Source organism: Balearica regulorum, chromosome 2 (assembly GCF_011004875.1).
Source record: "Balearica regulorum gibbericeps isolate bBalReg1 chromosome 2, bBalReg1.pri, whole genome shotgun sequence".
In the NCBI taxonomy this organism is placed as follows: Eukaryota; Metazoa; Chordata; class Aves; order Gruiformes; family Gruidae; genus Balearica; species Balearica regulorum.
This window is the reverse complement of record NC_046185.1, coordinates 37,693,017-37,709,565: the sequence shown is the minus strand read 5'-3', so window position 1 is coordinate 37,709,565 and position 16,549 is coordinate 37,693,017. Positions and strand designations below refer to the sequence as shown.

Here is a 16,549-nt window from a genome sequence, read left to right as displayed (position 1 = left end):
TGGGCAGCTGTGTGGTGCTTAGTTACCCGCTGGGCTTACACCATGACACCTGGCAATGTGCGTTTGGGGCCCAGAAAGCCAAATGTATCGTGGGCTGCATCAAAAGAAATATGACCAGCAGGCCAAGGGAGGTGATTCTCCCATTCTACTCCGCTCTCGTGAGACCCCACAGGGAGTACTGTGTCCAGCTCTGGGGTCCCCCATACAAGAAAGACATGGACCTGTTGGAGTGAGTCCAGAGGAGGGCCATGAAGTTGATCAGAGGGCTGGAGCATCTCTCCTGTGAAGACAGGGTGAGAGAGTTGGGGTTGTTCAGCCTGGAGAAGAGAAGGCTCCGGGGAGACCTTATAGCAGCCTTCCAATACTTAAAGGGGGCCTACAAGAAATCTGGAGAGGGACTGTTTACAAGGTCATGTAGTGACAGGACAAGGGGTAATGGCCTTAAGCTGAAAGAGGGTAGGTTTAGATTAGACATAAGGAAAAAATTCTTCCCTGTGAGTGTGGTGAGGCTCTGGAACAGGTTGCCCAGAGAGATTGTGGATGCCCCCTCCCTGGAAGTGTTCAAGGCCAGGTTGGATGGGACTTTGGGCAACCTGATCTAGTGGAGGGTGTCCCTACCCATGGCAGGGGAGTTGGAACTAGATGATCTTTGAGGTCCCTTCCAACCCAAACCATTCTACGATCCTATGATCTCCAGAAGGCTTTTTTCTTATAATGGATTTGGTTATTTCTCTATTATATATGGATATTTCTTTGTTATGTATGACCAGGATGCCTGCCCACTCAGGGTTTGGAAGACAAACGTGCAGTATGTGCCATGTTATCAGACTTCCTTGAAATTTCATTTCTGTTCAGTGTTCTTTGTCCTGGATGCTGAGTTTCTTTACACAGAGAGTAAAATGTGATGTGCACTTACTGTGCTTCATAGATAATGGCAGAGACTATAGAGGAGAGAAGAAAATGTTCCCTAATACCAAATTAGTTTTTCTCTCATCCTAACATTTGAACTCACGTTGTTCAGCTGATTTATCTTATTAATAAGGGAGCTCAGTTTTCGGTGATGACTTGTATTTCAAAAGTTGCTGCTTTTGAGTTGGTCATCAAGAGAGGGCTTACAGACTCACTGATAGGGACTTAATTTTTTCCTTAGCTCATCTGTGGTAGAGGTAGTCCCCTTATCCTGGATGTAGAACAGAAGTTGCAGAAAACCATTTAAATAATTGGAAAATACCCATTATGTAGTGAGCAGTATCCTATGTTGGTTTTCAGAGAGTTAGCCTATCTCTTGTGGCAGAAATGATAGCGGCAATATTAGGGCTGAGTCTGTGTTGTGGATTTGTGATTTTCTCCTGCACATTTGTTGATGGTAATTCTGGTGAAGTACTGTATTAATGGAAAGGAAATTCCATAAAAATAATTTTAAAAATAAGATTAAAATGTAACATACCATCCAGCAAATAGAGACCTAATTGTAAACTTTGAATTTTTTAATTTGTTGGACCTGCAGTGGTTCTTCCTTTAAATGACAACGGATCACAGAATCACAGCATGGTAGGGGTTGAAAGGGAGATCATTTAGTCCAACCTGCCTGCTGAAGCAGGATCACCTAGAGCACGTTGCACAAGATTGCGTCCAGAGAAGGAGACACCACAGCCTCTCTGGGCAGCCTGTTCCAGTGCTCTGTCACCCTCGAAATGAAGAAGTTTTTCCTTATGTTGAGATGGAACTTCCTGTGTTCCTGTTTGTGCCCATTGCCCCTTGTCCTGTTACTGGGCACCATTGAAAAGAGTCTGGCCTCATCCTCTAGACATCCACCCTTTAGGTATTTATACCTATTGATGAGTTCCGCTCTCTGTGTTCTCTTCTCCAGGCTAAACAGACCCAGCTCTCAGCCTTTCTGCATTTCTTCCTGTTTTTCCAGGAGCTTTTCCAGGAGCTCCTTGCTCATCCATGCAGGTCTCCTTCCTCCTTTGCCTGATTGCTTACTCTTTGGGATGCACTGATGTTGAGCTTGGAGGAAGTGGTGCTTCAATATAGACTAGCGCTCTTGGACCTTCCTATCTTCTAGAGCCCTAACCCATGGGATTCTCCCAAGCAGGTCTTTGAAGAAGCCAAAATTAGCTCTCCTGAAGTCCAGGGTTGTAATCCTACTTATTGCCATGCTCCTTCCATGCAGGATCCTGAACTCCACTGTCTCATGGGGCCAAAGCTGACTCCAACCTCCCATTCCCAACCAATCCTTCTTTGTTAGTACAGGGTCCAGCAACACCCCTCTCCTTGTGGGCTCCTCTACCACCTGTGTGAAAAAGTTACTGCAGGAGCCTCCTGGACTGTGCCTGCCTGGCTGTGTTGCCTCCCCAGCAAATACCAGGATGCTTGAAGTCCTCTATGAGAACCAGGGCCTGTGATCATGAGGCTACTTCCAGCTGTCTGTAGAAGGCCTCATTGACTTCCTTTTCCTGATCAGGTGGCCTGTAGTAAACAGCCACAACAGTGTCACCCATATTAGCCTGCCCCTTAATTCTCACCCGTAAGCTCTCAACTCATTCTTCATCCACTCGTAGGTAGAGCTCGATATATTCCAGTTGCTTTCTCACATAAAGAGCAACTCTACCACCTTGCCTTGCTGGCCTGTCTTTCCTGAAAAGTATGTAGCCATCCATGACAGCATTCTAGTCACGCAAGCTATCCCACCATGTCTCTGTAATTGCAATGAGATCATGGGCCTGCAACGACACACAGATCTCTAGTTCTTCCTGTTTATTCCCCATGCTGCGTGCGTTGGTGTATAGGCATTTCAGAGAGGTAATCAAGCATGGAATTTTCCCTGGAGAGGTGCAAGAGGATCCACCATAGCCATACACACCCTTGAGGTGGTTGGCCTTCAGGTTCTTGTCTTGGGAGGCAGCTAAGGAAAGGAACATTTGTTGCTGCTCTGGTTGGCCTGGCTTATTCCCTAGTTGGATGTGATGGCATGAGCATTGCCACTTTGGGACTCCCCCACCCGCCTGAGTCCTTTAGTTTAAAGCCCGCTTCTCCTAGTTGGCCAGCTTGCTGCCAAAGTTTCCCTTGCCTCTTCTAGACAGGTGGATCCCATTCCTCCCTATCAGATTAACATCCTGTTACCTAAATATTTCCACTGTGTTTGGTCAGGAAGTGTCCAGTATATTTGGGATGCTTTTCACATAGGTGTGTTTTTGTTACCCTTCTCTAGCCAAATGAGCCACAGGTCTGCTCTTTTCTTCAGACTGGAGGGAAGATGTGAAGCTGTTTCTGCGCTACAATGCTCTACAACATCTCTGGGATGAGAAAGTGTATGGGCTGGGTAAGTGTTTGGAGTACAGGCAGTGAGACTCCAATGCTTGCCCTGTTTGGAGGATGTGAGTTGAAGGAACAGGAACATGGTATCAAGCCAAATTATAGTCAGCAAACAGGATGATAAACTTCCTGCAAGCTTGTAGTTTACTGCTCAAGTTGATGTAACAATGATAAGTTGGTTTGTGCATTTTTTAGCTCCTCTTTTTAGCTAGAACAACAAATTCAACAGTACGTACTACTTGCACCACCATTTAGTTGCTGAAATTTATTTTCTAACAAACATAACTGTTTGTTTTAGTTGCATGTTTTATCCTTCTATTTAGTTTCAATCCCTTGCAAACTTGGGAAGTCAAGACTAGCACTTAGTTCCATAATTCAGTCAAACATATTTTAAGGATGTGGGCTGCTGCTGCTATGTAATTGGCTATACTATTTTAGGATGGAAGGTGAAGGTCAAATCTCTTGGGAACGATGGTTTTGTTTGTCTATAGAGATAGCATCCATTCTGTAAATCATTGCACTGTAGTCTTCACAGTAGAAGAGGCTAGAAAAATATTTTTAAATGAAACTCTGTCTCTTCTGAAAAAAAAAAAGCTTGTGGAAAGTTTCGAACTCAGTGGATTTGGCAGCTTTTCCTCTGTACTTATCCCAGTTTCTTTCACATGCCACTGGAAAAAATCAAAGTCTAGCAATTAGTAACTTTTTAACAGGCAGTTTGGGGAAAGTAAGATTAAACCTGAAAGACCAAGCAATCTACTTTTCTTTTTGCTTCCTTCTGACAGGATTTCAGTTTGTTAGTGTAGCGTCCACTTCATTTGTGTGTGAAGTATTAATTCTTCCTCTGAGCTTGCGCTTCCTAATTTAAAGCGCACCTGGTTTCCCCCAAATTTTTCTTTTTCCCTTCCTTTTTGGTATAATTGTGAGTACTGCACATCTAGAATGACATTAGTAGGAAACATCTTACCTTGGACTCACTGCCTCACTTGCCTCCCTGCTGCTGGTCCTTCCTATAGGCAAGATCTAAGGGAAGAAGGAAGATGAAGAGGTTTCTACCAGGATCATATATAGACCTGAAGACTGTCAGCCTTGATCTTGGTGTCAGCTCTCCTCCTGAAGCTGCTCCTAGCCATGGTATTCCTCCTGAAGTTATTTGCCTGTATTTTCAAGCTATCTCTACCAATACATTTATGCAGTGCCATGTCACAGATGCAAGACAGCCATACCCTGTTCCTTAAAAGGGGGAAATCAGGCTTTGTAGTGGAGGAGCAACAGCCTATAGTCAAGAAATGAATCTGTGGTGACAGTGACTTTTATTGTCCAGCAGCTGGGCCTGCCAGCCTTCAGTTTGCGCAGGTAAGGCAATCTATAGTGGTCTATTATGGTCATGAGGAAAGCTTGCTGAGGCGTCATTTCCTCACCCAGAGGAAGGACTGCAGGATCCAAAAATATTGAAGATGCTAGGAAACAATACTTGATACTCATTTATGGTTTCTTGATTTCCTGATCCCGGTAACACCATGGTTCCCTTTGTTCTTAGAAGTCTGATATTTGGTGTTTTGAATGGTTTAGACAATTATTTTTTTCTTTGGAGAATAGGAACTGAAAGTGTGTTCCTCACAGCAAATTCATGAATGAAAAAAAAAAAAAGTTCCATATCTTTGTGTAACCTTATGTGGAAAGACCCTGTGAGACTTCAGTTTGTGTAATCAGTGTGGGTGTCTTCATAACCAGTGGTATGCCCTGGTACGAGCAGTGTTGAGTGCTGTCAGACTCTGGTTGAGTATTAGCAGATGGCAGTTGCCACCAATGTGCTCTGCTGGTACTTGTCTGCAGTTACGGTGCAGGTAGTTTGATGAGGAGGGTGATTTGAATGATATTATGACAGCTGAATTTTCCCCTTTTTTAACTTAAGTTGTGCTTTTAAAAACTGTCCCTGTGGACTGATTGGGAGTGGCAGTTTTTCTTGTACTGTTTTTTTGCAGATTCAGTATCTAAAAAAATCCCCAAATCCTCTCTGCTTCAAGTGGAGGATGGTTTAAAGCTTTTGATTATAACATAAAAGAATGAGGCTCTTATTTCAGGAAAAGGTAATAATAAGCTCTCTCATCTTAAGGTCCCAGCATTCAAACAAAAAATTTCATTAAGGCGGCAACAAAAATTGTACTGTAATCAGGTTTTGTCTTCTGTTCCCTTGTAAAAATTAATGAAAGGAGCAAGAACAGTCATGCAATCTTTGTGTTCCTGAAGAACACATGCTTCGCAGACGGTTCAGTGAAATTGTGCAATTATGCAGGGAACTCATCAAAGCCAAAGACAGGCCATAGACCTACATAAGACTGACAAAAAAAGAGTCTGCACTTGAGTAGGGAAGGCAGAAAAGAAAGGACCAGTGAGAGAAGGAAGCCTGTGAGCATGTGTGGAGTTATTTCTCTGCACGTAGAATCCAGGTCCATAATTCTTGAAATTATGAATTTTTCTGACAGTAAGGCAATCCAGCTAATGTAGATAAATTCAAATGGCATGGCTTTATTCCTGTAGCTCTATTCTGGATGTGAACATGCTCCATTTATTTTTCTAAAATTTTTCCTTTGTGATCATTGTATCCTTCAAAAAATGAAACCTCTTGGAATGATGTAAGATGAGATTAGCATGTAAATATCCTGTGATATAATTAATGTTCAGCAGATGGCTAGATGGTAGCATAAAGAAAAAAGGAGTGCTAATTTTTTTTTATCATATACTCTTTCTAGATAGTTATTAAGCCAATAAAGAAATAAAAGATGAACTGTTCCTTTCATTTGCACAGTTGAAGCATCACATGAATCAAATATAAGCCAGAAAAAATATTGATGATTGCATTTCCATGGAAATTGGCTCAAAACCATATAGGCAGATAAAAATTCATGAGATCAATTAATGGTAGGCAATAGGAGCATGTAACAATCTTTTGTTTATATGAAGCTGCATGTAAAGTAAAATAATGTACATTATTGTATGGTTGTATTCTTGTTGGAATGGAGTTAAGCAACTAACTTGCATCTGATCTTCAGAAGCCAGTAGTTTCCTCATTTACTGATTTTATTCTTTGTATTTAAGTCCTGGTTCAAAGTAAAAAATCAGTTTTTCAAGCCAGGTTGGAAGACTTGCATAACTATAATCATACTTTTTCCCCTGCATGATAGAAGAAATGTATTTTTTTTCACAATTTTTTCATATTTGTTCAGAAATGGCAGTTTAAAGGCACAAATCATGTAAGTATATATGTGCCACTGCAGTGTTTATTAAATGCTTTTTAAAAAATAAATTAATTTTAATTAAAATAATTTATGGTTTTTCAAGGTGAATTTTAAGCCCATTTCTTGTCATCAGAATATCTTCAATGGAGAATCAATTCTGGTTGTAGTTTAATTCTTTTGTAAGAGATGCAGTAAGATCCAGTTGAATGGGGTCCTGTTCTTTCATTGAATGTCAGTGACTGGTGTCTTCCTGGTTTGGGATGGTGGAGGGGCGTTTGTATCACACTGTTGCATTTCATTTAAAATTTCAAAGTGTGAAAACTAGGAGTGATAGTAGGAGCTTTGACTTTAAACAAATATTAAAGATTTAAAGTTGTTTTGTACAAATGCAATAGGACTATGTCTGACAATGACATCTCGTACTACATGATGGTGTAGCAAGAATAGGTATAATTCTCTCTGTAAATTGTTCTTTTACATATAAGTAAGCATGTATATGTCTATGTTTTCTTGAATACCCACCACTAACACTAATAGTGTCTTCAAAAGTAGTCTGTCACTAAGTTTATTGCTGGATAGAGAATACGTTACAGCTGAAACTGCTGTCTGACCTATTTAGAAAGAGATCCTGCTCTCTGTGTTTGAATTCTCTTGTGAAAAAGATCCAGTTTTCCAATGAATTTTTGAGAACTTCACAGTCTTACAAAAGAGTGGGGAAAAAAAGAGGAAGAAATTTAAAACTGCAAACTCATGTCATTTTACCCAGGCAGGCATATATGACTTCTGCTTGGTTTATCTACCTGAATTCAAATACACCCTTGAACATTTGCATCAAAAAGTAACTGCTCTACATATCTGCATAGAAGGAGAATTGCTGTTAAGACAATCTGCTGTCAGAATGCTTCTCCTGGTCCAAAGTGTGGGGTAAATCATCTTGGATTTCAAATTAAGGATCAAATTCATGGAGATGCTTCAGCTACTTTGTCCATGGGGGCCCACTTTAATGACCATTCTGTCTGCCTTCGCTCTTCTGGTACATCGTTTCTCTGAAGTTGTAATTGATTTGTAGTTAATGCTACACATCTACGGTGAGTGGAGAGGTTGCAGGTTAGTATTCTCTTGGAGTTTGAATAAACTCTGGTTTATTGTACATGAAATTCTAAGGTTTTTTTCCCCCGTGATTTGCAGAACATGAAAGCATGTGGGCGCAGCCAAGATACTTGAGCATATGACAACTGCTTTAGTGACATTATTTCAAATGAATCTGGGAATGCAAATGTTAGTATTGTTAAATAGTGAACTCGTTATATGCCTATGTTGCCATTTCTGGGCAGAGTTAATTGTGCTTGGGATAACTGTAAAAGTGTGGATACTTTAATTTTTATTGTATTTCTTGGGAGCTTGCTCTCCGTGATGCCTTTTTTGTTTACTCTAGCTTCTGTTGACAATAGTAAAGCCTTGCTTTTGGTCTGGGATTATTCGCTATGTTTTCAAGACCTTTCTGTGAATTACAGTTTGTATTTATTTAATAATTCTGCAGTACTGTCCATGTTGCTAAACTAGTGGCTGAAAGGAGTTCAGAAGCCAAGAGCATCTTAATTCTTTGTGAAATAAGTAATTTAAAGTAATACGGTTTTCTTAAAAGCTAATTTTGCCTTGAAGATAAAAGTTGTTTCACAATGCATTTAAATAGCAATGTCATCATAGTATAGACCTGGATGTCTTTTGATTACGCAGATTCTCAGTTTGGTATATTTTTAGGAGAAGCCAGAGTATATATCATCATCTGGGAGTTTTTCCAAAATAAGACTATTGTCTTATTAAGACTCGGAAATGTGACACATGATTGTTGCATGGCATTGTTGCATATGAGCCTGTTAACTTTGTACCGTTTGATTATCCCAGGCCCTATGTAAATGGCAATTAGGAATTAAGGATATGTATCCTAGACATAAGAGAGCGTTTTGATTTCTACTGATTGCAAAAGAATTTAAATAGGATGCTTCTGCTTGTTTCTGTGGTCAGGAGGGCACTTTTTAGAAGTTCTATACTCACTACAGCTTCTCTGTAGGCTTTGTGAAGAATTGAAATTGGGATAGAAAAATGCTGTTTCATACTCTTCCTTGCTTCATGTTTTTCTTGGCATAAGTGTGCAAATACAAATGGCAGCCAGAATTGGCACTCAATGGTGTTTGAGAAGTACACTTTATTTATACAACTCTGTCAATAAAAATTGTAGAACTCTCGAAAACTCTTAATTCCTAATTAGCATCTAACCACATTGAACATTAAATAAACTCACAGTTAAGGACTGTGCAATCCAACATTAGGGAAAAAAAAGTGTTTTGTGTTGAAAACTGAGCATGTAAAAAGGGTTCGATGGGCTTCCATTAAGATTGCCTGCCAGTAGTTTCAAGTTGTCCCAGTTTATAGGTAAAGCAGTTTTGTTTTTTTTTTTTTTATTTAGCTGCCCTAATCATCAAGGACTTAATATTTCATTTTCATTGGTGTTGAGGCAGCTTTCCTCCCTTATTCAGATGTAGTAGGAATTAAACTTTAAATTTTAATTCTGAAAGTGGAGATGTAATGTGTTATTTCAGGTTTCTTTCTCATAATTGGGATAAAGATTATGGCTCTCAATTCTGGTGGATATTTTTGAGTCAGAAAAGGCTCAGACTTGTTTTCAAACATGTTAATGAACTTTGGAAAGATAAAGAAGGGAGAAGATGAGCAGAGAATTACTTTCTTGTAATATTTTTGTGATTTCTAACTTATTTCTCAAATTGAATCAGAAAATCTAAAAGATTCTGTCAAAGGGGTCATTTGTGCCAAATGTATTTCTCATCTTGATAAATTTTATACTTTCTGAAACTCATGAGTTGCTAAAAGAAATATAGTTTGATGTGTAGAATTAAAAAATTGTCTCAGAAACATTTTATAAATTTTGAATTCTTCTAAATCAGTGGTCTCCTACTTAAGGAAAAAACAGTTTAGAAAAATCATCATTTTGGGAGTAAAAATTAAATGAAAATTCAAGATTTTTTTAATTGATTGGAATAAGCAGATGTGTCGGCATAAAAGAAGCAGAAACTGTGGTATGTAGCATAAAGGTTTCAAACGTATGAATTGTTTGCTAATTATGATTGCAGTGTAATGGGAACATACTGTTACTTCCAGATCTACAATTTCTCTGAGATTTCCTAGGTTTTTGTTTTGATTTGCTTGTAGTGAACACAGCTGAATTCACTGAGATTTCCCAGTCAGAACCTAGTGTTCTGTAAATTCAGGAAACTGCTGACTTTTATGAGAGGTAAAGTTTGTTTGTAGGCATCATTTCTTTTCCATTCCCACTTGACCGATAGAAAATCAGTTGTATGATTAGCAGTACATTATTCACTTTGTAACATGCACCAACAGGACCGTATGATGTATTACCAGAAGGAATTCCACATGCATGTGGACATTTTTCAGTCCGGAGTATCTTTTTCGTTATCAGGAAATCTTCAAAATACAATAAAGATTAATCTTGTACTTCTTCACAAACATACTGGAAACATTTTATTTATTGATATGGATGCCTCTTGTTTGGTTGGTTGATCTGATGCTATCCAGCAGTCTGCTCAGAAATGCACATGGGACTTTTCCCCTTGCCCTTCCAAAAACTCTCTGTTGGTGAAGAGACTGGACTCTAAGCTGTTTGCATTTTTAATAGAATAAAAGCCCAGTTACCAGCAACCCATGCTGCATAAAGCATTTACCAAAAATATTAGACAGACTCTGCCTTCTGCTCAGCTTGCAGATGGGCGTTCATCCCTTATGCCAGTGTATGGCCTTTCTCTAAAGCTCTAGTTAAGCTGTATTTTAATCAAGAAAAAATGTAGATGATATTCTAGCAGCTTTCTGCACGTGGCTTCAGATTGCAGCAGCATGTGTGAGCCAGCCTGACATCCAGCCCCTGATTTGGCAATTCACTTCGACATGATCTTAACTGCGAGTGTGCGAGTAACTCTGTCGTTACTCATCAGCCAAACCTGTATTGACCAGCAAGCACATAGCTAGTCTTCAGAGAGCCAGTTCCCCAAAATGAAGATACTAGATATAAGCGACGGGATTCTTGACATCTGGGAAGAAAAGGGAACAGATATCTTCTGATTTGGGCCCGGAAAAGTTTGTACTAAATCTTTTTGAGAATGGCTTCAGTACAAGGAAGAGGGTGGAGACATCTGACTTCCCGCCTGGCTGAGAGGAACTGGACTTTGACTATAAATCTCTTGCTTTCATCTGCTTTGGAGCTGAAAGGAAGGAGGGATCAGAAGTGAAAGCACAGTCATAGCTCAGGTGATTTCAGAGGCGGGGGAGATCAGTTCAGAGGGCATTTCCACGTCAAAGGAGGAAACTGAGTTAGGAGTCTCAGTGGGCATGAAAGGATAAACAAGATGTGAGGTAAAAAATTGAAAAATATTGTCAGTGACTAGGGAAATGCAGAAAGGGTGATCGAGATACAGGGCAGGGTGAGGAAAGGTTTTCTTGTTCTCTTGGAAGAAGTTTTCTGATATGGTAGAGAAAAACTACAGCAGAAGATAAAAAATTATACATGATGGAGAAAGGGTTAAGATTATCCAAAATGTGGCAGCATATTAATCATGTATGAGAAGGTTGTGAAGATGCATGTTTCTTGAATGCAATCGTTTTTGTGTGTGTGTGTATTTACTTCCGAATTCATGTTTATTTTAAGGAAAGAAGCCAGGGATGCTCTTTCAGGCAGACTGATGCCCCTCTGGGTCAGATGAATGGAGAAGGGAATAGTTTGGTCAGTCGTGAAAGGAAATTAGCACTAGAATGGAAAGTATTGCAGATGTGGTCCATCTATTCCCCTGTCCTTATAGGCAGCAGGATCTGAAGCCAGCTTTGAGAGTGATTCATCCACTCCTGCAGGCAGGATGGGAGAAACAGGTGGTGCCTCAGCTGGTGAGTGACTGGAGAGAGAAGAAGCGTCTTTTGTTCAGCAGCAGAAGCCAGCCTGAGCAGCCACCGCCACTGCTGCTGGCACAGGTTAATGGGAAGAGGAGGGTAAGCCCACAGCGCTTACCACAGCTGCTATTGCTGCTGGAATCTTCTCTATTGAAATTGGGGAGTTTGTGGCAAAATCAAGGAAAAGTGCTTCAACAAAACCAGCACGGTGTTCTTCTGGGACCTGGAATCTGACGTACATGAATTATAGCGTGCAAAAACTCAAGACTGATGTGCAAAATACTGCCTCGATGTTTGTGGGCTGAATTAGCCGTGATAAGAAAATACATTTGGCTAGTCAGCTATAATCCTGAGCAGTTTTCTTCCCAAGTATAGGTCTCCAGTTTCTCTCTAGGATCATTTTGAATATTGTGAAAAGAGCAAAATATATTCCAGCATCCAGGTGCCTGCAGATACACTAAAAATGTAAAGACAAAACACAAAACCCAGAAGTATTTCAGCTTTGTGTTTCTAAATTTGTGAAGATAAGCCTATTATCACAGACACTTATAAAAATTGTAATATATGAACATTTTCCTTTTTGTGGGTTTCTTTTTAGGATTTTGTCTTTTGACAATGTGCAAAAGAAAATTTTGTTCAGTTTTAGTATACAAAACATCTTGCTAGCCTTATTCGGCAGGCTTCAATATGATAGAGCGCTTCAGTTGAACTGGTTTTCTAAAGTGAAAATATACAGGGAATGACCTTATTAAAAATATATATGTTTTTGCTGTCCACATTGTTTTTGTTTATGACAGTATAGATTTAAGGGTAGAAACAATGTTAAAAGAAGTCTGAGGGGAAAAAAAAGTAGCTTTTTCTTTAATTCTTTTTGAAACAAAAAAGAATATTTCTTTCTAGGCTCGCAAAAGTAGGATGATTGCTTTCAGAAAAATATTTACATATATTTTGTGATCCAGGTGCTCTGACATAATTTCAGAACTTCATTTCTTATCTGTTGAGAAGGCAAAACCTCTTTGTGCCCTGGGAATCTTCTGCAGGCAGACTTCTTTGTCTTCCCTGGTTTCATTCCAGATATCAGAGAAGTCATTTGTGCTGTTGGCAGCTTCTTGTGCTATCTGTAACGGTGGTGTTTTTCTTTTTTTTTTTTTTTTTCAACAACACACAGAGCAACTATGGAGAAAAAAAAATCTTACCAAACAACCCAACAATGCTACTCTTATTTTGATAAGACCAGAAGTAAAATCCCCATAACAGGAACTCAGTGTGCGTTCTCTGTGAAGCACGCCACCTCGCAAAATGGCAGCAGATCAACAGACAGGCAAACACATTAGTGTTTATTTGGCATAATGAACAGATTCTTTCATAATTCTTTGAATTTGGATTTTCAGTCTTTATGTTTGAATTTTCAGTCCTGGTGTTTCCTATGGTGTGCTACTGCAGTGTCAGCCAAAGGGTAAAAGATTTAGAACAGGGATGGGTACAGAAAGTATGGCAAAATATTTTGGAGATAATAAATACACAGCCATGAAAAAAAGGATTTAGTTATCTTCATTGATAATATTAGTATGGAATCTTCTCCAAATGTTCTGTGTAATTCTTTGCCACATTTCTCTGAGGTAGAGGTGAATTACCTTCCTCCTCACCAGCATGGCACAAAGACCCTGAGTCATAGCCAGAAACAGAGTTTTTATGTCCCCAGCAGGACACGAGTGGAGTTAGGGAAACAGCCCTAAACTGTTATCTTACGTATTTTGCATGTAGCTGCTCCCCTATTCCAAAAAGTTCAGTAGGTACCCCATGTTTTGGTCTGCAGGTTCATCAAACTTTTAAAGTTCATCAAACTTCTAAAGATGTGCCTCTTCATGTTTAGAATTTTCTCTGCATTTTTGGGCATTTCTCCTCCTCCAAAGCAGCTTTACACTGATCATTTAGATGCCATTTTGTGCTAACAAAGTTTCCAGAAGGATGTTTGAGGAAGTTTTGGTTTGTAATTTGAATTTGAAACTGCGGAGGCAGGGGTTGTAGCAATCTGAGTGACTCAAGGGTATTCCTAGAATGACAAAGTTTTCCATAGGCAGTTCTAAAAATTGGCAAATAAAACTGGATTTTTTAAAATGTAAATAACAAACATGTTCTCTTTTATCTTTCCTCTTCATCTGATCTTTTAAATTTAGACTGCTCTTTATGGTACCCAGCAAACTTGCTCCTCTGGAATGTTTCACGGAGATCTCTTTTCAGCTCTGAATTCAGGAAACCAGCAAGAGTCTGGCTGGCAGAGAGTGCCGGGGCAGCGGATCTCCATTTGCAGTGCTGCAAGGGTGAATCCCTGTACTATAGCAATGTAGCTAGAATGCTGGTAGCGCAAGATGAAAATATGGAAAATTCTGTTATGTTTAAACCATATGGCTTTGCTGTTACTTGAGCAAACTAAGAATTGAAGGTAAATTAAGGGAGACTCTGGAATCCACTTGAAAAATCTTGGGAAAGTTGAGGATCACTGTCTGGGTGACAATGGTCTGGAATACTGGAGTGCACAGAGATCCATGTTACTCTCTGTGCGTGATGTTGCCCTAAGAAACATCTACACTACTGTAGATGAATCGTGAAGTAACCTCAGCAAGACGTGCAGTATACTCCAGGAAATGAAGATGAGTCATGATTTACTGACATGTGTGCGTGATAAATGAAATTGCATTAACTTTGAGCTGATTTTTCGCTTTGGTTGGTTGGTTTGGTTGGGGGTGTTTTTGGGTTTTGGGTTTTTTTTGATGAGCATGGGAATCACGTATGCCAATTGATTGCTACAGTTTGCTCAGTCCAGGAGCAGGGGCTATTTAACTGTGTCCTTGCAATTTGTAATGCTTTGCTCCTTCATGCAATGTGGTGGTCCTAATGAGTCTGGACTTTGAGCAGCAGACTTGAAGTTATGGTAGAATTTTTAGAAACAACTCAGTGCTATTTCAGAGGAGTTTCTGACTTTTTTGTGTGTCTGATTCTTTAGTGAATATAAATTGGCTGAGATGTCCATTTTACATTTATTTCATTTTTTTGCAGGTGTGGTTTTTTTCTATGGTTCATAATAGTTTATGTGGTTTATCTTCAAAAGCTTCCATAAACTTTTTTCTGTTAGCTCAGCAGCTGTCAGCTCCTGAATAGCTTCTGGGCATCCTTATATATTTTCCTTTTAAGGTCTGTTATTTCTATGTTGGGGTCCTCCTTAAAGCTGTGTCTATAAATGACCTACTTTTTCTTTGTTTACTGATTTTTGAAGAACTGTTCTTGGTAGTCCTCATTTGATGTTCAAACAGTTCTGGTATCTTTTGAATAGTCATCTCTCCCTCAGACCTACTGTGTGTCATGCAAGTTCAGAGACATTTATCTTTCCGTAGTCAGAGTGCTGGATTAAGGTTATTTACACTGTAACAAAAGCAATTACTTCTCCATCCTTCTGCCTGTTCACGGCTGTCTGGTTCTGCAAAGTCCCAGAGCAGAGGTGTTGTGTATGTGGAGTGAGCAGTGTCTCTGCGGTCCAGGGAGGGAGTTGGTAAGGGCATTTGGCATCAGGGAAACGGGGAGAAGCCAGAGGTTTCACCATTGCTTTGCATTGCTCACTCCGTAGCAGGTGAAGCCCACCAAGGATGGGTCTTGGTGGTAGGTGGGTGGAGGTAGACACCTCCATCCCTACCTGCACTCCTCCGAATTCTCTTAACTGCGCTTCTAGAAAATGTGAGATTACTCCAATTACTTTGAGATATGTGTGGTTTCATAGTGCTCTCATGTAAGTGCTCTGAAAGATTCAAATGGTCACATCCATTGCTTTGTGGGACACAGTGTTATGATTTTTTTCAGGAAGCAAATCTGTGTTGATGGGGACAACAGGTGGCAAATCTTTGGGAAACCCTGGCATTGTCACCACACTACCCCTGCAGTATAAGTACGGCAAAAAAACATATGGGCTTACGCCAAGTTGCTGGAAGGAGCTGAAGTCATCTTAGGCCTCCCTACGTTAATTAGCGACTTGTGTCTGGGTTCTGTGAGAGGTTGGATTTTCCTGGATTCAGTTTCTGATAACCTCTGCAGATGCAGGGTCTGGGACAGCGCTGCTTGGACGAATGAGGACTCTGTTTATTGCAGCTGATGTATACTCTTCTTGACCTCATGACTCTCGGTTAGTGTCTTGAATCACTTGAGAATAACTAATACCCCAGCTCCCAGATCGTTTTCTGTTTTGCCTTCAGCCAACTGAATGTTCACCTTCCTTCACAGTTACAGGAAACGAAGATGATCTGGGATAACATGAGTGCGGATGAGCAGTATGTTTGGTCTACGGGGAAATAATGTGAACAAAGAGAGATTACAGATAGTAAAAATAGACATGAGTTTTAGAGGTAGTTCTCATGATTCCCCCCCTCCCCCCACCCAATTCTAAAGTATATTTAATACTGTTGGCTGGTTTAGTGAAAACTTTCAAAAATGAATTTGGAGTCATACAGTTCAACAGGCTTTCACTCAGTGTAGGATTGGCTGTGCGCTCTACAGGCGATGCACACAGCAGATTTGCCATGACCCCTGTGGATGTTCGTAGCAAGGAAGGATATTAAAGAGCTGTTGTCCACCAACAGTTAACTGCTGCAGATGAATTAATGGCATTTTTTACCATCAATGAAACATTAGAAAGAAAGCATAAGTAGTCAGGAAAAAGAGGGGTTTAAAGAAGTAGAAAATCTACATCACTGTAGGGAGTGATGTGAAACATACAATATGCTGGCAATATTCCAAACTTAATTCTGTTTATGTCCTGGATAACTAGATTTGTCTCTTCGGTAATAAAAATGTGTAATGCCAGTTACATAGTAGTCTTCAGCGGAGAAAGGATCACTGCTTGGGAATGAAAATGTTTAAATCCCAGCAGAGAGGAAAAAAAAGGGATTCTGTGACTGCTCTCCTTCCACACAGGGGTTATTTATTGCCCCTTTTATGGAATTTGCACCACACCAGAATTTAAATGAGTTCGTGTACAG

At 39.9% G+C, this 16,549-nt stretch overlaps 1 protein-coding gene across 2 annotated transcripts in view; it reads left to right on the top strand.

Annotated features, from left to right (window-relative positions):
- Nucleotides 1-16,549, top strand: part of PREX2 (phosphatidylinositol-3,4,5-trisphosphate dependent Rac exchange factor 2) — a 188,498-nt gene that overhangs the window by 36,506 nt on the left and 135,443 nt on the right. The window lies entirely within an intron of this gene.